Below are 26,532 nucleotides of genomic sequence, written 5' to 3'. Positions count from 1 at the left end.
ACTTTAAATAGGACACTATCATTACGCAATGTAACCTGTTGGTCTCTTGGCACCAGTGGTCTACTGTCTGAGACACTCAAGTTCTCCCTAAAAGTCTGCTGCCCTTCCAGATCCTTTTCTGTTGCCGGAACAGGAATGCCAAATATATTGCAACAAAGCTTGCTTTTAGGATAACCTGTTTTCAGATCATGCAACACAGGGAAGCACTGATACATACTCTTGCGTCCCGTCCCCTTTCCTCCATACTGCATGGGCGTCCCTTCCTAGGGACGGGAGATGGAACCCTTTTCACCAGAAATACCTTCTTCCCCTTTAAATGTAGCAGCGCGCAGGGGTGCTACCCTAGGAGCATGCGCTACATTGACCATGCCCACTGATGCCAACCCCCAGTCCTCTTTAACACGTCGACGGGAATGGGCCGATTTCACCAGCGCTCCTGGGTTTGGCCCTGCCATGTAATTCCACTCACTCATCCCCGGATTCTTCTATCTTTTTGTCTTTTATCTGTCATTTAGGTACTTGGTCCTCCAGCGCCGTGCTCCTCCCCAGCACATGTTGACTTCAGCGGGCTTCAGCAGGTGTCCAGCCTGCGAGGGGCTCTTTCCTACGTTCAACCCCCTCTGCCCCCCACCCACGCACTTTGCCTCCGCTGCCTTGGCCACGGCTGGGATGGTTGCACCGTGTGCGACGCATTGACTCCAAGCACACTAAAGAACAGGTTAGCTAGGTGAAGGGAGCTCTTCAAGAAGTTGCCTCCAGAGGACTTGAAGAACTTTGTCAGACAGAGATCGAGGCCTAAAGGAGGGCTGCTATTTTCCATCGCACCTCGTAAGGGTGACTCCTTCCAGAGGAAAAACCTGAGCGGTAGGAACCTCTCGGGTTCTGGTACCGGCACGCACACCGAGGCTAGTCCAGCTACCGGCCTCACGGCTGAGGTCTCGTCAGATCCTTCCGGACACAGTGCTGAGGAACCGCAAGGTTCTTCTTCCGGGTGTACACCCGAGGGGCTGCGTCCTAGTACCGGATCAATGTCCGAGGGAACGTGTTGGGGAGAATTCTCCGAAATGTGCCATTTCCCTCTACCTTAGAGACCCCCCAGCAACTGTGCTGGATTTTGAGGACTTGATTTTTTTAACCTGGAGAGAGTGAGACCCCTTTTTTCCCCACTCTCGCGTGTATTTTAATGTGATTTTGTACACTGTTACTGTTGGTTGTGGAGTCTGACAAACTTCATAGGTATCATCTTTTATATTGTGTCACACAGCTCCTTCAGTTAAGTGAGACAGGGCAGTCTTTCAGATTTCCCAAAGGATTAAATACCTTCTCTGGGACAAACTACTGTTTCCCAGAGCAGTAAAGTGAAATTGACTTTACTTACATTTGTAACTTTCTAGACTCAGCACCCAGATTCACGAATGAAGCCTTCCTCTGGCTCCATGGTGTCTGGCGGGGTCAGGAAGCAAGGGAGGTGCCCGAAACTCCCTGTGCTTAGTCTCCTAGGAGACAGAAATGCACTCTTAGGTGATTCTGCTGGGTGACTGACAGCTAAACTGGAATGAATGAGAGCAAGCTGCATAAAAGGCGAGGTTTTTTGGCTTGGATGGTAGAGTCGACCACTGGACAAAGGAATCCGAAGAAGAACTTGAAGAGGACGCCTGCTGCAACTCCTGGACTGTTGGTTTGCCCGGTGAAGCCCTGCTGCTGTGCTGAAACTCCAAATTCGTATCGACAGAGAAGCCCCTGCAAGGACGATTTTTCCCTTTGAGTTGGTGGGACCAATCCACTCCAAAGAAAGCCTCCTGGACATCCTCTCGAAGCTGGTCGAGTTTCCACTGCAATCGCTGTTGGAACCGGATAGCCAGGGAGAGGAACACCAGTTTGTGTGCATTTCTTTTAAGCTGGCCAAGAGCTCCAGGAAGATCCTCTGGACTCCCAGGAAGCAGGACTGACCGAGCCTGTGCCCCCTCAACAGAGTGCGGGAGCCGAGACGCAAGGAAAGCCCATCTCGACAGCCAGGAACTGTGGTGTTGCTATTTGCGGTAGACACGAGGAGCTGAAACACCGAAGTGCCACTTGTTTGAAGTTTGCTGGTTGCAAGCGGTGAACGTCCCATTGCAGTGCAGGAGTCCCAAGAACTCCTCCCTCTTGTCCCCACGACTGAGGCCCTGGAACAGTGAGATCTGCTGAGCTGCACAGGAACATAAGTCATCTGCTGCACTTTTTCTTCAACCTAAAGGTACTGTAAAGTCTAAGAGAACTTACCTCTTGTTGTGTAACCAGTTGTCCTCGTTAGAGATTTGCTTGGTTGCATCTGTGGAGTTGTTATCAGATTCTTTACTTCACAAGCCTAATCAGCTTGTGGCCCTACTTTGATTGCTTCTATTCTACCAAGACTTTTAAAACATTGTGAAAGACTTTCTACTTACCCGCAAGAAGTGCTTCAGTTCATCTTGACTTTTGCTAACTTAACATTGGCTGGCCTGGCTCCCTGAATGACGCTTCTCTCTTCTGCTTATGTGTTTTGCCTTCCTTCCAGGAAAGGGTTAACTTGCTTTGCATTTGTGGGTTATTGAAATTACTTACCTGCATAATAATCCTTGTATGAATACTTGTTTTATTGTGATCCCTCTTTTCTTTGAAACTCTCCTAAGAAAGTCTGAATGCAAACAGTGATATATTAATGTCCACAGCACCCCAGCAATTGATGTCACCTGAGGGTGTAGATAGTATCTGTGAGTCATCCCAAATGGGTGTCTACTGATTTAGATAACTAAGTGTGTATTTTTGGAGTGTATTTGTGTGTTGTTTTATATTGCTCCCTTCTGAAGAAGGCGTATTATAACTGACTGGTAAATATATTAATTGTTTACTCAAGAAACCTTGTGTGTAAGAGTTTATTTGAATACTTGTCACTGTGAATCTCTGTTTAACTCCCCTACAGCTCACATTGACCCATCTTGAGATAAGCCTGGCTGCTCAACACGCTACCAACCTGTGTAGTACAGATTTATACCAAAGATTGGGTTCCTATTGCCAGGAGGTCAGAGTTGTTGTAGTGCACCCAAAGGGTACTGCATACTATCTTGCCTAACAGGGCGCCTGCACGCAGCACTACCAGCGACACTGCCAAGGGCAATTTGCCTTCTAGGCCTAGACCTGAGGTGCAGGGTAGGTTTCTCGCTCCACCACCTGTTGGCTCCCTGGGCCCAGGGAGCCATGCACCACGACTTTGGTATGTGGCACGCAGCTCGACAAAATGGCCACCGTGCCAGACATCATGGCCGCACGTCCAATGCCACTCCTAGCAACAGAGCAGGCGGGTCAACAAGTTTCAAGGTGGGAATAGTGTCAACCAGGTACGTGGTCTGCAGTTTATCCATCAGCCGCATGGGCAGGTTTCCCCTGCAACCTAGACAGAGTGTGCTCTGGCCCCAGCAGCCCCCAGCCACTCTGTCAATATCACCTGCCACCTCATCTGCCTCCGAAGACCGGTTATTCGAAAGGTTCCTGGCACGGATGCGAAACCTCAGATGGGGGCCATCCTGCGGGATGCAGTCGGGGACTTGCTCCCCCCGGTCACTCCACTGGCGCCCATAGTCATTCCTCCCATGGCTCCGGCGCCACAGGCCCCAGCACAGCACCTGCTGCCCCTGCTGGCTCCGATTCCGGCTCCCCTGCCTCCGACAGTACAGGCGGCTCCACACCAGCCTCTGGCTCCGATCTCCTCACTGCAGCCCACGGCGTCCAGCACCCCTCTACCTGCTCCGGACCAGCCTAACACTCTGGTGGACACAGACAACGAGGAGGAGGACGACCCTGACACGCCGTCGTCAGTTAAGGCCTTCCACAACAGGCTTGGCGAAGATTTGGGCCTTCCTCAACCCGAGGTAGAGCATCCCTAGGAGGGGGGCTTTGGCAGAAGCCCTCAGCCTAAGACCCCCTGCCAAGACGGGTATCCCGATGCAGAAGGATGTGGTGGCTCTGGCCAAGAAAGGGTGGCTCAAGTAACACTTGGCCCAACCAGTCAATCGGCGCCTCAATGCCACATATAGACAAATGGAGGGGATTACACTCTTGTTGTCGGCGCACTCCCAGCCGCATTCTTCGGTGAATGCTGCGGCGTCACTCTACTCTAAGACTCAGTCGTCTTCGGCCACCTCGTCATCAGCGCTGCTAGGCAAGGAGAAGATGTTTGAGGCGTACGGGAAGAAGCTGTACTCTAACGCCTCCCTGCACCTGCGTCCGACCAATGCTGATGCCATGCTGACAGGTGCTAACCAGAGGCTTTGGCAGGAAATGGCGGACTTCCTTCCGGAACTTCCGGTGCAGAGCCAGGCACGCTTCAAGACGGGTCTAGCGGAAGCCAAGCTGGTAGCGCACAACATCATGGAATCCACCGTGGCCCACGCGGATACCTCTGTCTGGGCCATCTGCATCGCCACTGACATGAGCCGGACGGCCTGGCTTCGGGCTCATACGCTTAACCCCGACGTCCAGGATCACATATTGGACTTTCCGTTCGAGGGTAGTGACCTCTTTCACTCTACCACCACGAGGAATTGGATTAAAAAGAACAGCTCGCAAATGCAAAGTCTTTATTTATCCTGAGGAAGGCCACGCCAAAGGCGTGCACCCAGTTTCATCAATGCTCCGACAAGGGGCGGGGTTTGGTGGGTTCCGGGGATTCCAGGAGCAGAGGCCGAGACAACCTGACCGCTCGCCGAGTCCGTACCAGCGCAAGCAACAAAAAGGGGGAGGGGGAAGCAAGGGCTTCTTCCAGTTCCCCTTCTCAGCCTCAGAAGGAAAAAAGTCATGACGCGTCCCTTCGGGTCCACGTGACTCCAGTGGGTGACAGGCTTGCCTCTCATGTGCACTTCTGGCGCCAGAACTTTGCGGACCCCTGGATCCTCTCTGTAGTATCCAAGGGGTACCGCCTACCGATGCCTCCCGCTCCTACCTCCTGCCCTCCACTCCCACAGATTGGAACGACAACTCTGTTGGCGGAGGTCCAGTCGCTCGCCAGGAGCCAGGCAGTGGAACAAGTACCAGCCTCCCAGAGAGGATTAGGCTTCTATTCCAGGATTTTCGCCATACAAAAGAAGAATCAGGCTGGCCTGAGAGTTGTGTTGGACCTATCAACCTCTCCCTCCCTCTTCAGAAATTCAAGATGTTTACGCCAGCACTCATTGCAGAGGCACTAGACAGGGGAGACTGGATGTGCTCCCTGAATCTGAAAGACGCCTACCTACACGTCCCGATTTGGCAGCCACATCGCTCCTTCCTACGCTTCAGGATCATGGGCTGTTATTTCCAGTACAAGGTGCTACCCTTTGGCCTCAACTCAGCTCCCATGGTATTTACCAGACTCATGAATGCAGTGGTACCCCTCCTCAGGTCCACCATGTCTACCTGGACGACTGGCTCGTCAGGGCGAGATCTCCAGATTTGGTTACCCACACTTTCTTCGCACTTATGAACACGCTCCACGACCTGAGGTTTACTATCAACCTAAAGATGTCTCAGCTGCAGCCCACACAGAGCCTCACCATCCTGGGCCTCATCTGGGATACGATCACTGAGAAGGTCTTTCCCTCGGAGGACAAGATTACAGCCATCAAGAGGGCCACTACACACTTCCGTACCAGAGCAGTGACCTCCGCCTGGTGGTATCAGCACTTATTGATTATCATCTCCCCTCCCCCTCCTCTCCCCTCCCCCCCTCTGAATAATTGCTCTACATACTGTTTTTGGTGACTGATTCATGTTTGTAATTTGCTTCTGTTACAGTTTTTGTTATGTTAAATGTACCCTGTTGTTGTGACTGTACAGCGCTTTGGTATAAAGCGCTATATAAGACTAATAAATACAAATACAAATGGCAGCGGTTCTACAGGCTGCCACACACAAGAAGAGGTTACAGCTGCACTTCGCAGCCTTATGTAATCAGAAGGGCTCCCAAGCGGAGCTGGTCAGCATACCTCCTTCTCTCCACTCAGACCTCACATGGTGGTCCAGAGACTGCAATCTGCAGACAGATGAGCCCTTCCGGCCGCCGGCCCCGCAGGTCACCATCACTACAGACCCCCCCCATAGAGGGCTGGGGAGCCACTTTGCACAGCCAAAGCGTCCATGGAGACTGGACCCGGCAGAAATCGCACATCAACTGGCTGGAACTCTGGGCCATGTGGCTAGCTCTGAGGTACACTCAAGGTTTCTTGATAAAACAATTCTTCATTTATTTCAGTAAGTTATATAAGCCTTCTTCAGAAAGGGGGCAAAACGTGTACCACTTAAATATACTTCAAAAACACACTCTTAGTTTCTCTAAATCAGATGATACCTATTGGGGATGGCACACAGACACTTCCCACACCCAGGTGACTTAAATAGTTAGGACACTGTGGACATTGTTTTATCACTGGTACATTTAGAGCAATACTGAGTTTGGTGCGAAAGATAAAATAGAGGAATATAACAAAGGTTAACGAATAATTCATAAACAGGTAAGTACTTTTAGAAATTAAATTAACCCTTTCCTGGGGAAATAAAGCAGAGTCAGAGGTAAGAAGAGTCACTCCGGGAGACAGGACAGCCAATGTTGCACACTGTCAAGGGGTGCTGAAGATCATCTTTACAGGTAGGTAAAAAGTCTTGCACAATGTTTGTAGAAATGTTTATAGAAAACACTTGGAGGGCCTCAAGCTGCGAGACTTGTGAGGGGCAAAGCTTTAGCAACTCTGCAAGTAACCAACACAGGTCTCAACTGAGAGCAAGTAAGGCTACACAACAAGAGGTAAGTTCTCTTAGACTTTACAGTACCTCTGGTTAGAAGAAATGGTTCCAGCTGGCTTCTGTTCCTGTACAGCTCTGCAGATCCTGTTGTTCCTGAGCCTCAGTCGTGGAGACGAGGGAGGATGTCTAAGGACTCCTCTTCTGCAGTGCGACGGTCAGCGGCAGCAATGGGCAAACTTCAATTCAGCAGTCCTTCAGTGTCTCAGCTCTTCGTGTCTGACAGCAAAGAGCAACACAGCGGTTTTCAGATACTACTTCAGACTTTCCTTGCTTCTGGGGTCCAGCACTCTGAGGTGGATCAGGCTTGGTCAGTCCTGCAACAGGGAAGTCCAGAGGATCTTCTAGCGCTCGGGTCCAACTTAAAAGTAACGCACACAATCTGGTGTTCCTCTCCCTGGCTATTCGGTTCCAGCAGCATTTGCAGTGGAAATACAACCGGCTTCGAGAGGATGTCCAGGTGGCTTACTTTGGAGTTCATTGGTCCCACCAACTCAAAGGGAGAAGTCGTCCTTGCAGGGCTTCTCTGGTCGAGGCGAATTTGAAGCTTTAGCACAGCAGCAGGGATTCACCGGGCAAACCAACGGTCCAGGAGATGCAGCACGCGTCTCTTCCAAGTTCTTCTTTGGATTCCTTCGTCCAGTGGTCAACTCTGCCAAGCCAAAAAGCCTTGCCTTTAATGCAGGTCTCTCCCATTCATTCCAGCCTAGCTGTGAATCGCACAGCAGGGTGGCTGTCCGTGCCGGACAGCCACCCGGCAAATCACCTCTCGGTGCATTCCTGTAACCAAGGGGATTAAGCATAGGGTGTTTCGGGCACCACCCTCACTTCCTGCCCCTGCCAGACATACTGGAGCCAGAGGCGGGCACCACTCGTGAATCCCGCCAAAGACAAAACGGACAAAGGGACGAAACCTGGTTTGGCACGCAGAGTAAATCTGAAGGACCTTCCTGACAAGAAATGGCGAAAAAAGACTGGGGCTATTTTGATGAAATGGGCACCCATGGTTGCCTTAACCAAAAGAATGGAGAATTCATAGAGCACGAGTCCTCCCGTCCCATGCACACCTATTGGTACTGGCAATTATATCCAGTCAGTATTAGTATAACTCTTTCATTTGCTACAATCAGTGTTTGCTGATCTCATTAGTTATTACTTTTATAATTTCATTCACATAACCATTCAAGAAAACAATACTCATAGATGTATTTCATATCAAATGTATTAGTCTCATACATATATTTTGTACCATTTAGTTACTATGACAATCAATTTGCAAATGAATTTCACTGAAGGTTCAACAACTAAGTTCAAAATCAAACAAAATAAAAAAAAATCAATCAAGTAAAGGCTCAATGTGTTTCGAGAGTTTTACGCTCTTCAGGAGCACTGATTTAAGTCTTTCAATGAATAAAGTAATCGGAGTTCATCTGTGATGTAGTCATCAAAAGTTGTCCATTCATAAACTTAATGATAACATTTAACATCTCAATACCGTATGTTCACCATGTGGAGTGATGGCTACTCAGATGCCATAAATACTGTCCTGCAATTAATATAAATAACATCATGTTATTTGGATAGCTCTAGTGGTTGAAAATTCAGGTTGCTACACTCTATAGGTCTGCGTGTGTGCATTTACCTGTGGCGTCTTTGAGTAGTGTCTGGCCTTGCCGTGGCTGCGAATGCAGCCTGCGGTAAAAACACACAATGGTAGTAAAAAGTAAACCACTGCCACCAGCCATTAATTGTAGAAAGGGTAACGTAAAATAGTTACATGAGGAACTAGACAAAGGGGATACTAAGTAACCCCTCCAGCACCCTATTGTAAGATCATTTGTGCTGGGTCTAGAAAGTTACAAAATGTAAGTAAAGTCAACTTCACTTCACTGTTCTTGGAAACAGTAGTTTATCCAAGAGAAGGTATTTTAAACCTTTGGGAAATCTAAGACTTCCCTGTGCCACTGCACTGAAGGTGCTGTGTGACACAATGCAAAGATGATGGCTATGGAGTTTGTCAGAATCCAAAGTAAAAAAAAAAAATACAGAGAATAAATCACATTAAAAGTACATGGAAGATAGAAAGTCCTAATAGTCCAGCAAAAGAGCTGGGGGTCTCAAAGGTAGAAGGGAATTAGCACATTTCTGAGAATTCTCCATAACACTTCTCGTCCAACCCGATAGTCAAGAAACATCTGGTAGGCTTGTCCAGGCGTTACTCGTCCATCAAGAAGCTACACCCTGTGTGGGACCTCATTGTGGTGTTGGGCACCTTGGCGCACAAACCATTCGAGCCAATGGTGTCCGCGGACATCAGGCTGGTCACCATTAAGACAGCTTTGCTAGTGGGACTCACCTTCGCTCACAGAGTCGGTGAGATCCAGGCTCTGGTGGCCTCAGAACCCTACAACACTTTACACAGGGATAAGGTGGTCGTGCAGACTCGCCAACATTTTTACCTAAGGTACCCTCTGCTTTCCATCTAAACGAAGACATGGTCTTACCTACGTTCTTCGCTGACCTCAAGGACGAGGCTCAGAGAGTCTTGCACTGCCTGGAGGTCAGACGCGATCAGAAATTCTATCTGTACAGGACCAAGGGCTTCCGCAAGTCAGATGCACTTTGTCACCTTTGGGAGCTCCAGACCAGGTTATCAAGGATCCAGGGCTTCTATTGCACGGTGGATGGTTGCAGCCATCAAAGAGGCCTATGAGGGGCAGCACAAGCCGCTGCCATCCAACATGCACGCTCACGCGGTCAGAGCCAAGGCACGGCTATCGCATTCCAGCGACATGTTCCGTGGCAAGTCATAAGCAGGGCAACCACCTGGGCCACCCCTTTGGCTTTCTCTAAGCATTACTGTTTGGACGTCGGATGTAAGTCAGACGCAGCCTTCGGACAGGTAGTTCTAAGGATCTTGTTTGCTTAAGGATGGTCTCCTCTCCACCATGGGGCTACATTCAGTTGTAATCGCCCATGCAGTATGGAGTAAAGGGGACGGGATGTAAGAGTATTCTTAAGTCACTCACCATAGTAACTAACATCCTTGTAGTCCTTAGACCCCTTTCCTTCGTATGTCCCACATCCCCCCCATAATAATACTGGTGTCATTAGGCAATGTTAAATATTGTCGACGCATCATTGGGACTGAGGTGTGGCGCCAGTGGGCAGAGTAAGGTTAGCACATGCTCCCAGGGCACACCCATGTGCGCCTCTAAATTTAAAGGGGAAGAAGGTTTTTCTGGTGAAAAAGGTTCTGTCTCCCTTCCCTAGGAAGGGACACCTGTGCAGTATGGACGAAAGGGGACTACGTTAGTCACTTCGGTAACTTATAATTCTTCTTCCAGTCATCTGATGGACAGAAAGAAAGTATAATCAGGAGCCAAGCAGCTCTGGTTAGGATGCATGCACATCTACAGACTTTGGACTGTCTGCCTAGTGTGTTGATCTTGCCTGGGATATGTAGCCAAACCGTAATGCAGAATGGACTCAAGACGGCACAGTAGCAATCGTGCTGCTAGCCTCCGCTACAATTAAATGGACTCCTAATGCCTGAGGGTAGAGTGCCCTGTAAGTTAATCTGGCGTATGGCAAACAGTGGCAATTTTCTCTATTATTGCATCTTTTCGTCTTGGGATGTTAACTTGTTAAGATGGATTTCTACAATCTGGCCTGGTGGACTGATGCCACCCTGGTTATTGTGAGCAGGGTAACTGAGAGGTTAGCTAAAACCCAATCAAAGTAAGCATGGATGGCATTCAAGGCTAGGAGAGTGGGTTCAGGGGTCCACAAGGAGTCCACACAGTGAAGCACACAATAATGAAATGTAGGCAGGCAAGTACAAAAATACTATATTTATTCTAGGCCCAAAACACACAAACACACACTAGGAAATGAAACATGCAGGTGATATTACACAGTGCTCTATTATAAACATGAATGTAGTCACCTCTATGTTCGTAGGAATGCATTCAATAATATTTGTAACAAAAAGGAAGGTAAGTAGTGATGCAATAGAAGGGAACCACGTCACAAGAAATATACCCTAACTTCAGAAGTCCAATCCCCAAGAGTGGGGTGTTGTGCCCAAAAGTCACAAAGCTTCTTGGAAAAGGGGTCTGGTGAAGGAAGAGTTCTTGTGTTGAAGTGTTCCAGAGAGATTCACCAAGTTACTGGTAAGTACAATTATGTTTCTATCTTTTATGTACAGCTAATTTTAGACACAATGGTCAAAAAGTGATGGAATAACCAACATTTATTCTGAGTAGAACAGCGGGAGACTAATGCGTTTTGATAACTTACCCACTCCCGACTCTGATTTTCCCACATGACTAGATGGGTCCAATGGGGATTACTGGAGTTAGGATTTCGTGCCGTTGGTTCGAGTGAATGGTGCCCAGAAGCTGCAGGTGCAAAGATTCTTCTGGTCGGTTCTAGGAGCACAGTGCAACCCTTGGCAAGGAATAAATGCAGAAGGCACCGATGCAGACCTCTTCAGGATACTTCACCAGACAGGGGAAGGTGAATTCCTGCGACGGCAGACGTCCTTCCAGTCGCGGTTGAAGACCTTCCAGAGCAGGATCCCTTGCGGCTGGGAAGCTGAAATTTGGCAGGAAGGCGGCTAACACAGGTCCGACAATGAATGGGAAACAGCGACGGTCCTAGCGAGGTAGCCCACTGGAGAGCTGATCAGTCCAGCACGTGGTCCAGGGATACTTTTGAAGACTCAGGACGGATGGATCCTCAAATGCATTGGGACTGGTTGGTCTCACCAGTGAAAGGGTTGAACGCCGAATAGGGCTTTCGCAGATCAGGTAGTCCAGCAGGCCTTTACCAGGCCAAACGCAGGAAGGGATACTAGGCCTCTTTGGGAGTTGTTCACAGATCTTCAGTCGGCTGCTCTTTTACACAGGGTACTTGGTTCCACCGCTGATCTGAAGAAATGGCTTTAGAAGTCCTTCTCTTAAACCAAAGAGAGGGGGGGTTATGCCAACAAACTACCTTGTCATATCCTCACCAGAGTTCACACATCTGGATCTCACCAAAACCATGAATTCACAACCCATCAATCTTTTAACTAATATAAAGAGATGGTAGGCTCAGTTTTAACAAAAATACTTCATCAATGTATTAAATGTTTTAGTAAAACAGACCATTTGGTCACATTTGCAAAACTCATTGTACATAAAAAACACAAAGTAAAAGAGACAAATAATCTATATATATATTTTGAATCTTGTGCAATATTCACAAATTGCTTATTTTTCAACAATAGTGATGTTAGTAACACAATGGGTGACATAAATTTAGCAAGATCTTCTATTGCTAAGCCGTCCCTATTCTTTTTGTGTCGACGTGTATAAGTACGTTTCCAGCCTTTGGTATTATTGTCACACACCTACTTTTCTTATTTTTTTGATTGATTAGTCGTGTCTGTAAGGCTTTCTTCAGGACACAATATTCACAAGTATAGAAAAAAACACAGTTCGATGTGTGATGTCTCGGAGTATCTAAAAAATACAGAACAAACTGTATTACTGAATGTCAAACCTAAAACCAAAAACAAAAGCCTATTGAATTTTACACATACATGGATGGCAGAGAACCTATGTTAACCTCTTTGTCTATTTCGGTGGGTATGCTTCATCAAACAACACACATAACCAAGCCATGTCTTCACATTAGCTCCCTGGTGTGTCACAACTCTATTATTCAGCTTGTGATGTCACATCAAAAGTGATTCTAAGTATTTTGGCGCATGTTTTTCAGCCTGTCATTTATTCATTCTCAACCACGAAGGGGAGCATTAGGTTAAATATACCTATCAGCACTCACTTGTTGTCGCCTATCTAAGCAACATCTTCGCTGGGCTGTTCGCCAAAGTTGTCCTGTTAGATTTAAAATAGGACCCACAGGAGAGAAGGGGGCAGAGAGTCCAAGTGATTGCCGACACGAACATGCACAAGCACTTCTATCCATAAAGGCGCTTTCCAGATTTAATCAACAACACATAACAGCAATAGTGCAAGATACCGGTTCTTACTGTTATCACGGTTCTAGAGACTCGTGGCAGGATTACATCTCACTTCGAACGTGCTTTTAATGCATCATTACAGCGTCCTCCCCTTTGTACAAAAAGGAACAAAAAAGAAAACGGAGAAAAACACAGCGTCATGGCCCGGCAGCTTTTCAGCAATCTAGGCCCATGTATCTTGCCGCACAGGCTAGAAGATACTTGCTTTTTACAATGCAACATTTCTTAACACATACCGGTGCTGATTCACCTGGCCGGTTGCTGTGCCTTGGTAATCGCATGTTTCTATGTCTATGGGGTGCAGTTCCCTACGCCGCCAAATTCTACAATTCAAAACAAGGGCGAACACACAATCAGCAACAAATACGTGCGCATTTGGTCAAAACGTGTCTCGTTTTGCTTCAGATCGTGAATATCTATTTTTGGATTATCAAGTTACCTCTTGTATCAAGCGTTCTAGTTAGTATCGCCTCCACTTCTCTTTTCTCCTCACTAGTTTTCACTGTGCCTCAGAAACACACACATTTAACCTGTAATCGGCATCATGTGTTTGTTGACACAGCACGTGATCGCGTGTGCGCGAAAAGGAGCGTTTTGCTAGTGTTTCGGACATCTTGGAACGGGCAATATGCGCCAGGATGTATATGTTGTAATGTGTAATATACATGCAGTCAAAATGAAAAAGCTGCATATATGTAAACTAATTATTTTGACACAACAACATAACCTAGTCTCATATATATTTAACTTTCAAAAATATCACAGCGTTATGTTCATTATTTTTGAAGATTATTTTTGAAGAAACAGGCCCCATTCAATGTATAAATTTAGACCATTTTTCACTGAGTCCATATTATATATCCATTTTTGCTCCAATTTTCGCAGTTTTTTATCTGGAAAGCGCCGTTATGGATAGAAGTGCTTGTGCATGTTCGTGTCGGCAATCGCTACGACTCTCTGCCCTCTTCTCTCCTGTGGGTCCTATTTTAAATCTAACATGACAACTTTGGCGAACAGCCCAGCTAAGATGTTGCTTAGATAGGCGACAACAAGTGAGTGCTGATAGGTATATTTAACCTAATGCTCCCCTTCGTGGTTGAGAATGAATAAATGATAGGCCGAATAACATGCGCCAAAATACTTAGAATCACTTTTGATGTGACATCACAAGCTGAATAATAGAGTTGTGACACACCAGGGAGCTAATGTGAAGACATGGCTTGGTTATGTGTGTTTGATGAAGCATACCCACCGAAATAGACAAAGAGGTTAACATAGGTTCTCTGCCACCCATGTATGTGTAAAATTCAATAGGCTTTTGTTTTTGGTTTTAGGTTTGACATTCAGTAATACAGTTTGTTCTGTGTTTTTTAGATACTCCGAGACATCACACATCCAACTGTGTGTTTTTCTATACTTGTGAATATTGTGTCCTGAAGAAAGCCTTACAGACACGACTAATCAATAAAAAAAAAATAAGAAACGTCGGTGTGTGACAATAATACCAAAGGCTGGAAACGTACTTATACACGTCGACACAAAAAGAATGGGGACGGCTTAGCAATAGAAGATCTTGCTAAATTTATGTCACCCATTGTGTTACTAACATCACTATTGTTGATAAATAAGCAATTTGTGAATATTGCACAAGATTCAAACTATAGATTATTTGTCTCTTTTACTTTATGTTTTTTATGTACAATGAGTTTTGCAAATGTGACCAAATGGTCTGTTTTACTAAAATATTTAATAAATTGATGAAGTATTTTTGTTAAAACTGAGCCTACCATCTCTTTATATTAGTTAAAAGATTGATGGGTTGTGAATTCATGGTTTTGGTATGAGATCCAGATGTGTGAACTCTGGTGAGGATATGACAAGGTAGTTTGCTGGCATAACCCCCCCCTCTTTTTAGTTTACTTGATATAGTCCTCTTCCAACAAGCCCCTAAAAAGAGGACTTGTGCAATAAAAGCGTGCTCATTGCTTTTTGTAGAAGTCCTTCTCTTATCCTAGGTTCTGCCTGGAAGCAAGTCCAAGCCCACCAATGGTAAGGATCTGCATCATTGAAACACCATAAGTGGTCCAATCAGGGAGCACTGTGGGGTTTCACTCATGCCACACACCTAGAGTTTTAGGCACCACAGATGTGAAGTGGGACCCGACTGTCCCACCCCTCTCTTGGGACAGAGACAGACAGACAGACAGCCACACCACCCCCCCTTGAAGGTTGCACTTCCTTGCAAAAAGTAAGGACAGGTTCAAAAGCAAAAGGTTTGGGGGTCCTTAGAACTATGGAGGGAAAGTTTCCAAAATAAATCTTTCCTAACTGTGTTTCAAAGTTTGTGCCCATGGATTTTGAGCTTTCAATGCCCACCCCGGTAACCACCACTGCAATGCAGTGATTTTAATTGTATAGAAACTATGTAACTAATACTCCCACAGCTTGGTTTTCAAGGATGCAGTTGTTCAGATTGTTGTTAGAGCCAGATTCCTTCGAGATGCATCCCACTGAAGATCCTTCAATCGTTGTTGCAGCCAACCGCAGTGCCTGCAGAATGTACTGGCGCAGCCCTGCTCCTTTGATCTCTTGAAGGCCTTAATGAGTGCTTCAACCACTGGACTGGTAGGAACAACCAGTTCCAACCTGCTGCTTGATAATTCCGTCCCTGGAAGCTATCCAAAGTGTCCAGGACAACCCTTTGGACTGACCAGTTCCCTCCTTGACCTCTTTGTTGAATCGGTCGTTGTCTCAAGTTCGGACTTCGGACTCTGCCAACCTTCAGCTTGTGAAACAAGGGACCTCTCGTGCAGTTGTAGCTCTCCAGCAGTATCTGAAGCATTCAGAATATGAGGGGTGAGCTTATGTACCCATTTCTAACTCCCTCTTCCATAGGGCTCAAGGGGTGCAAAGTCGTACTCTCCCTTACTTGGTTGTGATCAGTGGAGTTCTGACCAAGGATTCGGCCCTGCGTTTTCCCTTAAATTGGTGGTATTGGGTGAGGACCCCTAAAGAATTTGCTTATTCTCTATTCTTACTTTCTGGAATACTTACACATACATATTAGCTTTCTCAAAACGTGTTCTGCTTCTTTAAAAGACTTGTAACTCCCCACAAAGCACTAACTTTCGAACTTGACTCCTAGGACACTACGCCCCATCCTCTTTAGTATGGAAGGACTTTTTTTTATTGCTCAGGCCTTCTATATAAGTCAGTGTAATAGGGTTCTACCTGTTTTCAAATTACCTGATTCTAAGTGTTTTTACAATACTTAACTGTTACTTTCCTCACTGACTTTACTGCATGCAATTTGATAGTGTTCTTACTTGAACCTGATCTAACAGCCGACAAAGTAAAGTGTTTGTGCACTTTATCAAGAGCACCCCACGGTGAATGTATAAATGTGCATAGTGTGGTTTTAGTAGTTTTGTGGTTTTCTTTAAACAGTGTTTGTTCAAGGCCCAACAAATATAACAGTATTTTTATATATTCTGTCTATCTTGCATTGAGTGCTTTGTATGTCGAACTAAACCATACACTCTCCTGTGTCTAGGCCTTACTCCTCAATCACCTACATTGGCAGTAGACTGGAGTGTCATTTCCTGTTAACCAGAATAGGGTGACCTTGCAATCTTTCCACAGGGTTGATTTAGAAAATCTATCTGAACAGTTTCCAACATAGATGCCCTTCGAAAGGTGCACTAAAGTGCTTTAGAATTAAAATATTCAAATTGCGCAACCATTGTGGGATCTTCACAATGCGCATGGGAAGACTGCTGTTACTATATTTGCAGGTACGCAAGCAACATCCCATCCTTTTCCTCTGTTCTCATGGGACATCGTCTCAAACATGGACACGATCAGGGTGTGATGCACAGCAGCATTAAAATCGAAAATAAGGTGTGGCATGCTCACCTAGTGGAGACACCCACACACACAGAGCCTCTGCGTAGCAGGCTGCCTGACCCCCCTAGAATCCTTCGCTCATGTTCAACTGTGACTTATTTTCTCATACGTTACTGGCTATGTTTTACATGTTATTCTCTTAATGCCACTAGGGATTATGACCAGGGACACTGGCTTTAAAAGCTCACTCTTCTGTGGTGGCTTTATTCAGCAATGGATCTGCAAATACTTTGCTTGGGGTGTCTTTGGGCATGCCACCTCTGGGACCTCTGCACTGCCTGCTTCTCCTTTACAGGTCACACTTCAAAAATGACAAAACACCAGGAGTGGGTTTTCCACACTCCTCAGGTGCACCTCCAGGAATTTTTGGGAGCCTTGTTTTAGGTAAGCCCACTGTTCCTGAATGTTCACAAGTCGGAACAACCCTTCCCTCCGTTTTAAGGCCTCCACTATCTGGCTCTACTCCTTAGGCCCTTTTGGGTACTTTAAAGCCCTCAGTCACTTATGTTGCCCGAGTCCCCATATTTAGTGTTTCAATGTAGCCTACCTCCATCTACTCAGTGCATGCCTGAGGTCCCACGTGGCACTTGTCGGGCGCCAGCTTTTTCTGCTTTACTGAGAGAGGTCCTCCAGTTCTTTTTCTGGGTCATTAAACATGCCAGTTTTTCACTCCAGGTTCCTTTGTGAACTTTGGCAGCAGACTACTTCACTCTGTCTAGACTAGAGGGCATGTGCCATGGACCTCTCCAACTCTGGAGTGGTTCTCACTTTCAGACGAGGAGTGGGCCCCACATGTCCAGTCAGGCACTTGCTCTCAAGGCACACCACAGCTCTGCCTGGTGATCTGCTTCAGCCACCGTACCTCGGATATACGCCCTGCAGAGCAGGCATCCCCATGCAGCCTGACCTCTTGCAAGAAGAAATAAATCTGAGAATTGCCCTATTCTGTGATGCCTACAAATCGCAGACTAGTTTCAAAATTCAAGCTCCTTCCTGGGGGTGAAAGAACCTGTCCTTTTACCCACTGCCGCAGATTGCCGTAATCTGAGCAGTTTTCTCAGAGTTGGCATTCCTCTTCCTCCATCTGTGGGTTTCAATCATCGAAGGAGGATAAGGCTATTGGGGCTTTTGGGGGATGGGGAAAGGATGTATTCCAACTATTCCCTGCATCTGGCCAGTTCACTACTGGATTCCTGCATTATCGAACTTTGGAGAGAGATGGGCGGGTTTGCACTGGCTTTGTTGCAAGAGAAAGGGAGCCTGCCTGGCTGAAGTCAAGTCTGTGGCCCACAATACATTGGAATCCACAGCTGGTCATGTGGATACTGCGACCAGGGGTATGTGCATCAGATTGGACAATAGGTGTGTTGCTCCATCTGACTGCCTGGCAGCCGGGGACCCAGGATCCCTGGACCCTTTCTTTGATACCTAGGCTATCGCTTTCCTCGCCCTACTTCCCTGCACTCCCCATCCCTCCACCCAACAACTTTCATTGGAACTCCAGCAAGAGTTTGAAAAGTTGCTTCTCCATCAGGCGACAAAGCCAGTCCTGCATCCGAAAATTAGGGGGCTTTGGAGGGGGCTTTTCATGGGTCTTTGCGGTCCTGATCTGAGACAAGGGTGGTGACAGCCAAAACATTCTGTGGAGATGTTGAAGATGGTCTCCCCAGTATATATGTTGTCTTCTGTCAAGCAGGGGGAGTGACTTTGCACTTTGGATAAGGGCACATCATTGTACATCCCTTTCTAATGGATTCCTTCCTCCCACAGATCCTTGAATGCCTAGGGGTTTAAGCACTGTGCAGATTACAGATGTCTGTGTCCAACCTCCATAGGATCTGTTTGCAGTGCCTAGGGTAGAAACGCAACACCTAAGAACGCAGGTCGTGTCAATCCATGCACCCTAAAGCCCTTTGGGGGCACTGTAGGATTGTCATAAGGCCAATTTAACCCTTCTTTGTTGTATTTTTATGTTTTCACATGTCGCCCCACCCATTTTGTCTTGTGGTGCCATACAAATGTCCAATAAAAAAAAATCTATAAATCATTGTGCAGCTCCTCCAGACCCAGTTTTTATATCCACCCATGCCTCCCAGAGAGGTTGGTGTAGGCCAAAACTGGCAACCTGTGGACATCCACTTTCCCTTCTCTGCCTCCGGACAGCGAAAGCATGAGATGGATGCATGGAGGAAGGGGTTTTTCGCCTCAGGCCGTTTTTCCCTCAGAGCGATTAACACCTCCTGTGCCATGGCCAAATCTTTCTTTTGGCTTCGGTTTCGCAGTGAGTGGATCAGCTGGGCCAACCCCCTGAGGATGAGCTGAGAGAGGGTATTGAGGCCTTAGTCCATAATGGCAAAGAGCTTCTCCACAAATTCTTCTATCCAGACTGGATAAGGCTGACTGTGTGGGGCATTTTATGGATGAGAGAACTTCTGAATTAGAACAGCATGTGCCCTTTGGGCATGTGCCCTTTTTTGGGCATAAACTCCTTGGAGCAAATGCTGATTATTTCTTGCATCAGTTCCAATCCTCAAAGGTGACGGTCAAGTCTTTGGGCCTGGCTGCTCAATAACCTTTGGCACCACCCAGCAGAGGTGAAGGATTTCCGCCCTTCTGCCTCCTATGCACCAGGTGGGAGGGAAGAGGCAGCCCCAGGTAGGCAACAAACTCGGTTTCCCCAGGGGTAGTGGCAGGGGAGCGCATAGAGGCGGAGCTGCCGCCTCCATAGTCTCCGCGGAGATATGTGCAAAGTCCCTGTCAGGAGGAGGGAGATAATTTCCATTTCAGCTCGGAATGGTTCCACACCATGTCTGACCCTCTGGCTTTGCAGTTCGTTCAACAGGGTTTGCTGGCTACTTTTCATTCGACATCCTCTAGACTATTTTCACCTAAGTCAGTCTGCTTTCTGGAGAGGGTACAATCAAACTGGTGCCATGATCGAAATGAGGGTGGGGATGGTACTTAACCTGTTTTCTGGTTCCGAAAGACAATGGGGGCTTACATCCCTTCCTGGATCTGAGGCTGTGGAATCTGTACCTATGCAAGGACAAATTAAACATTTTCATTTTAACGCTCCGACGTCAGTTGCACCATGGTGCCGACCCATGCCAGTGTTCCCCCGGGAGTATACTCCTTAGGGGTGCATTCATGTCTTGGATAGAAGATTTATGATGAGGAGGGAGATCCCATTCCTTTTGGACAGGAACCCTTATACCCCAGGGAAGTTGCGAACTTCCCAGAAGAATTCTTAGAAGGGAAAGGTCACTTGGATCTTGCTACTGAGCTACAGGATGAAAGTGGTCTGGGCACCTTGCCAGAACTCAACATGCTTTCCTCCTCGGTCTAAAGCTCAGGCAGGTTTTCAGCATCTGATAGCCAAGGTGGTTGATACCGTGGGGTTATGGGCCCACTCTCATACCAAGATGCAGTATGAGCTAACTGACAATCCAGATGAGGGCCCAAAGAAAGAGACCCTAGTGCCATTCAACCAGGCAGTAGAAGCACCAGTCCTTGAACTATGCTTCAAGCTGGCCTCACTGTAGACCGCAGCTTAGCCTAAAAGCACAGACCAGCACCTTCAGCCCCACTGATCCTGTCCAACATGCGTCACCTGGAATTCCGGTTGTCCATGCCGACATGGCAACCCTGATGACGTCTTTCCAATCTCTGCCCCTGTTGGGAGAGCAAGAGAATAGATGCCTGGGGAAGAAACTTTTTTCGCTCAGCAAGCCTTGGTCTGAGCTGCATCAACGCCTCCTGTGCCCTTAGCCACATTTTCACTTGGACTTTGGGCCGTTATTTCAGAGGCATTAGAACACATCCCTGCAGGGGACATGAGGGGATGGTTTTTAGGCCTTGGTGAAGGATATCAAGGAGGCTTCCTGCCATATCCTCCAATTGGGCCTGGTCACTGCGATTGCATGACCTGAACTAGGGTCACAGGGACAGTTATGCGTAGATACTCTTGTTCCAGAACATCAGGTTTTGCCAGATGTGCAGGCAAAACTTATGAACACACTGTTTGATGGCAACAGTCTGTTTGATGTTTTATATGGTGTAGCTCTAAAACAGCGAATTTCTTAATTCAAATGACTTCACTGAGAATTTGCCAGTTGCGAAATCGTCAACTTTCTTTTTTGCCGGTTTCGATTGAAACATGCTGCTATGAAAAGATAAATAAACCCCAGCTGAAAGTTCATTTCTTGAATTCCATTCCATTGATTTCGTTAGCAGATTGTTTGTACCTTGCTGCACGTTGCAGTCTTTGTTTCGTTTGTATCTCGCATCATGCTGTGGCGGTATCTCTGCAGTGACGTTGCTAATAATGGTAACCCATGTGTGCGAAAGCAGATAGCCCACCAAAAAGAGTTGCATACAAACTAAGTTTTTTAGCGAAAAACAATTTTCTCAGTTTATAAACTTTAACTTCATATGCATTTCGATACATTTAAAACGTCTACTCCTATTTAGAAAAAATATCAAAATGCATACATTTTTTTCTTTAAAAACCCCTGTTACTGTAGACATAATTTATTTGGAACAGTAATAAAAAATAACAGGAAGAAAGCTGAAAGTGATTAAAAACGTGTGTGAATGATGTAACTGCTGAACCCATATGCACGCATACATTTGTTTGCCGATCCCATACCGTCACCCAGAATAAATTGGCTCACACATTGTTTGTCAAGTGTTGGCAATAAAAGGCTGTAGGTTTTTATTGTACAGATATGGTTATGGAGATAACAATCACATATCATGATATTAACATTCATTTGGGCACCGGGTCTTGAGGTTACCCCCTCCTGTTGGATAGCTAGTACACATATTGCTATAAAAGATTAGGAATCCTTGGGAGGAACATCCATCCGAAAAGATCAGAGTTGTTAGCATTTGTTCTGTTTTTTCAGGGTTTCATGGCCTTCTGCATTGTGGTGGTCGTGGAGACCAACTGCGAATGTGAACACTTCAGTGGCTCGTCCGTTGTCAGTGGTCTGTTTCAGGGGAATATAGTGGATCTTCTGCAGGTGTTGAGTCATGTTTTTTCAAGACCTTGCATGGTGGTGCCTGCAAGAAAACCTTTTACAGGGTGTGTTGCTGTTAGGGAGAATTCTCCTTCTAGGGCTAATTTCCCCTCACCTGGTGAGTCCCCCAGCAGCTTTGCTGGATTTCTGGAGTTTATTTTTTCCACCTGGTAAGTGTGCATCCTATTTTCGCTCTTACATGTGTTTTGGCCTATGTGGTGTTACTCATTGTGTGATCTTGGGCACTGGCGCACACCACTCCAAGTACCCCTGTTCTTGTATGGGTTATGCCGCACCTTTAGTGTAGTAACCCAGGGTTGTCTTTTAGACTTCCCTCTGACTCCATTTTGCTGGGGCTTACTCCTGTCCCCCAGAGAAAGGTAAAGTTGCCATTGACTTTACATATACATAGTCACTTTTACCACAGACCCAGTACACCCCATCTTACATGGAGTACTGGAAATGGCTAATCTGTACCCCTTTTCTGTCTGTGCCTCTCTGAGCATCGTTTTGCTCTTTTAACATTAAGACTTGGCTGGTGGCAGTGGTATCTACCCTAACTTTTCTACCGCGATTATATTAGATAAACGTGGTACTGTTTGTGGCTATTATATTAGCCTTGAACATAAACCCGCTTGACCAAATCGTCTTTCTTTTGGCTCTGGTTGGGTTTATTCGCCATTTCTTTCTGTTAAAGTCCTTCTTGTGTTTTACTTTGTGCGACAAACTAGGTTCGCCTTCTTTGTTCAGTCTTTTGGCGGGCTTCTGCAGCGAAGCCCTCTTCTTGGTGCCTGGGTGTCTAGGTAGACTGAATGCGGGGAAGGGGTGTAGTCACCCCCTGCCCAGGGTATCCTAGGAAACCCAAGTCGCACTTTGCCATGATTGGCTGAGGTGGTTGTCCCGGCCGGACAACCCCCCTGCTGCGTGATTGACAGCCAGGCTGTGTGAATGGGGGTTTTGCGCATAAAAGGCAGGTCTCTTGGGCTAGAAGTCAGTCGCCTCTGGAACTACAAGGAACCGAAGAGAAGCAGGGAGAATGAGGGCTGCTACGACTACTCTGTCCCGGTGAAGCCCTGCTGCAGTCCTGAGCGATCTACCCTTCGACTAAGAGAAGATCCAGTCCGGAGTCTTCTTCCCTTGAGCCTGGTAGGGATAACCAGATCATCATCTTCAGCCAGAGATCTCTGCCGTGGTCGAAATCGCTGGACACTGCTGTAGTGGTCCGGATAGCCACTTGCTGAGCCTCTCCTGTTTTTAAGGAGCACACCTTTTCGTTGTCGCTGATGCCGGCTTCATCCCTGTGTGGTGCAGACCCCCTTCAGACGTCCTTCACAACAAAGCTCCAGGAATCGTGGGTCTGCAGGAAACCAACAGGGAAAACTGCCAGGGCACTAGCTGCATCATGGAAATAAGGTACTGTGTTCTACTCGAGGAAACTGGGTGAATCCCTTTTCTTCATCTTCAAGGCTCGCCCTTGTCTTCCCTCCTCCTTATAACTTTTGCTTCCGAACATTGACAATATTCAAGTACTCTTTGGCTCTACGGAATCGTGAACTGTCTAACGGTGTGATCTTCGGCACAGGCCTTCGGTGTCACCTAAACCTGGCTCTGACCCTCTGACTTTTGAACTCCTGTTTCTGAGTGTTTCTCGATACTGTTTGCCTAACCTAAATATTGCCTGTGATTTTTGCCTCCAACTCTCTCTGGGTATCTCAGGTGCTAAGTGTGCTTTTGCCCCGTTAGTATTTCATGTCACGGATGCACGTTTATTTAGTAGACCGAACTGTCAAAAAGTGATCGCACCGTATCCGCGGTATCGTGTTTTGTTCATAACACCGGTTCATTCAAGCACAGGGTACTTACCTTGAGACTTACTGTACAAAGTGAATTGGTTAGTTGTGGTATATTTAACTTGTGGTTTTGTTTAAAGTTTAACAGAGGTGTTGTGTTTATAACTGATGGTCTAAAAATAAATGTACTTATATTTTTTTACCTGAAACCTTGGGTCAGTGTTTGCTTGAGTCAAAGTAATTGTGGTCCGTTTGTGTAATCTCTGCTACTGATCATATACTCTTGAGATAAGCCTGGCTGCTCTGCTACTGCTACCACTATAACTTAGTACGGGCTTGTACCAAAGGTAAAACTTGTATTGCCACCTGTAGTCTTAATCAGGTGTAGTGGTCCCTAAGGGCACTGCACAGGATTCTGCCTAACAGTTGCTTCGGCAACCCTGGCCTCTAGTAACAGTGTATGCGTGTACACAGATGCATTCTTGAAGGGTTCTGCTACTCATCTGTCCGATCCGACGCTGAGCAGACTCGCTCTGAGTCTTGGTAGCACATCATCTTGCTGGAAATGAGGGCATTGGGTTAGCCATAGTAGCCTTCCACCCTTTTGTGCAAGCCAAGTCTGTGCTGGATCTGACTGACGACACAGCAGCCAAGCACTCCCTGAACAAGCAAGGTATTGTTTGGTCCTTGCCGCTTTCCAGAGAAGCAATGCGCCTGTGGTTCTGGACTCAGGAGGACATACTTCTGATAGCGGCTCACCTTACGGGGGAAAAAGGGAATGTGACTGCGGATGCATTGCGCAGACAGGCTTCGGCCTCCCACGAGGGAGAGCTCTACCAGGAAGTCATGGAGATGTTTTCCACTGATGAACTCCAAGTTTTCTTCTTCTTTACTTTGAGTATGAACATGAAGTAGGAGTTGTTCTGATTCATGGAATTGCCTCGGCAGGGATCTCTGCAGGGACGCTGTTATATCCGTCCTGCGTCCCGCAATGCGGTGACGCAGAGTGTCTCAGTAAATGCCCCGCCCCCGTGCATGGGAGGCAGTTCTGGGCCAAGACTCTAACAACATGTGGCGTGTTTCATTTCGCTCCGGCCGGAGCTGCGCCACCACGGCCTACTTCAGAGGCTTTCAATGTTCTGCCTCCACACAGAGCCAGAACGTAACACTGGCGACGAGGGAAACGGGACCCAGCACACGTGCTCGACGCCCCACCAGCTGATTATTCCAGCAGCGACACTCATGATTTTTGGACACCCGGTGGGGGGAGGGGCACACAAAACCACCCCGCCCAATCCCTTCGGCTGAATAGTCGTATTTGTTTTCCACAGCGGTCGCATGGCGCTGCGACATACAACCAACTGGCATCCAGGGGCCAGAGGCACCACAACACGACGTGTGAAACCATCGCACACGCAGTGCGCACGTGCGATCACGGCAGCAGGCACTTGGAGCGAGGCAGCGGTCCCATCAACTACTGTTTCGAAGGTCGGCCTCAAAATGGACCACTGACACCTGAAACCACGCACCGAGGTGAGGACGATAGACATCATTGAGTGATGGTGACGCCCCACTATGGCGACCGGCACGTCCACCCCCAGGCCCGGTACGCCCTCTAGACTCGCTGCCAATCTGTCGATTTTGTCACCGTAAGCTCGGCCACAAGCGAGCTCCTCTACAATAATTCAGCCATTCACGGATCCATCATCAGTTGGCCCCCGGTGGCAGCTATGGATCCAAAAATTCGAACTGGCAATGGAGTGCAAGGACATAACTTCCGCCAGGAAGATGAGATCGCACCTATTTTTAAATGTGGGGGACGAGGTGCTACGGATCTTCAACTCGCTAACCATTGCTAATGGCCAGGACATTTACCAACAATCGAAAGACGCCTTGACGGCTCATTTTCTCCCACAACTCAACCTGGATTATGAAACCTTCATGTTCTGCACCACATTCCAGGCAGAAGAGGAGACCTTGGATGCCTACCGCACTCGACTCAGGAAGCTGGCGATTTCGTGTGAGTTCACGGATGTTGAGAAAGAAATCCGGAGATAACTCATCAACGGCATCCAATCGGAGAAACTAAGAAGGATGGTGCTGAGTGAGAAGGATATCTCTCTAACACGCATTCTGGAGTTGGGTCGTAAAAGGGAGCTGGCACATGCCAGGGCCGCCAACATGGGAGTGACTCTTCAAAAACTACAGCCTGCCCTGGCGACATCCATGGTGGCCCATGTCACCAATAGACAGTCCACAAGAGATGAGTCTGGCGGCAACTACGCACCAGCCAGATGGCAGCTACGGATCCCGGGACCTACATTGTGTGGATGGTGTGGCAGACTGCGCCATGGACGGCGAAAATGCCCGGCGCAAGGGACAACATATGTGGCAGAAAGGACCACTATGCCAAGGTGTGCCGTTCATCGGGCGCTCCGCTACCGCCTCCACAGAATCCCCAGGAGAAGAGTGGGACCATGAAAAAGAAGCAAGCAAGTGAGTGCAAGGCGAGTCGAAACGACCAACTCTTCAACTGAGGAAGAAGGGGATGACGTCACAGGCACTCAACAAGACTCTGGTAGGGAGCAGCAGACAAAAGTATACCTGGTGTCAGCTTTGGATCGTGGACATGCTATGCAGAAGAAAGGGCTCAGGAGGTGCAAACGCCAGGTCACCCTCCAAAACCAGCGGGTATGGATGACCATAGACAAGGGAGCCTCTGTAAATGTCATGCCCACAAGCACATTTCGAACACTGCAACCACGAGCAGACCTCAAGAACACAGACACCCTTCCGTTTGCATATGGCTGTAGGAACCACTACCGGTGGTTGGCAGATTCCGCACCACCCTCAGCCACAGTGAAGACGGGCTACCGTCTAAGATCTACGTAGTAAATGCGATGGTCGAATGCCTTCTGAGTGGTGATGCGGCTGAGGACCTAGGGCTAGTACAGTTCATCAGTCAAGCCAAGGAAGCCCAAGAGGTCAAACA

General features: G+C 47.4%; 1 protein-coding gene across 3 annotated transcripts in view; it reads left to right on the top strand.

The window, feature by feature from the left end:
- Positions 1–26,532, top strand: part of HLTF (helicase like transcription factor) — a 1,760,895-nt gene that overhangs the window by 684,297 nt on the left and 1,050,066 nt on the right. The gene's annotated exons all lie outside the window — the stretch shown is intronic.

Source organism: Ambystoma mexicanum, chromosome 10 (assembly GCF_040938575.1).
Source record: "Ambystoma mexicanum isolate Mex_15411 chromosome 10, UKY_AmexF1_1, whole genome shotgun sequence".
Lineage (NCBI taxonomy): Eukaryota > Metazoa > Chordata > Amphibia > Caudata > Ambystomatidae > Ambystoma > Ambystoma mexicanum.
This window is presented reverse-complemented; position numbering and strand designations above follow the sequence as displayed.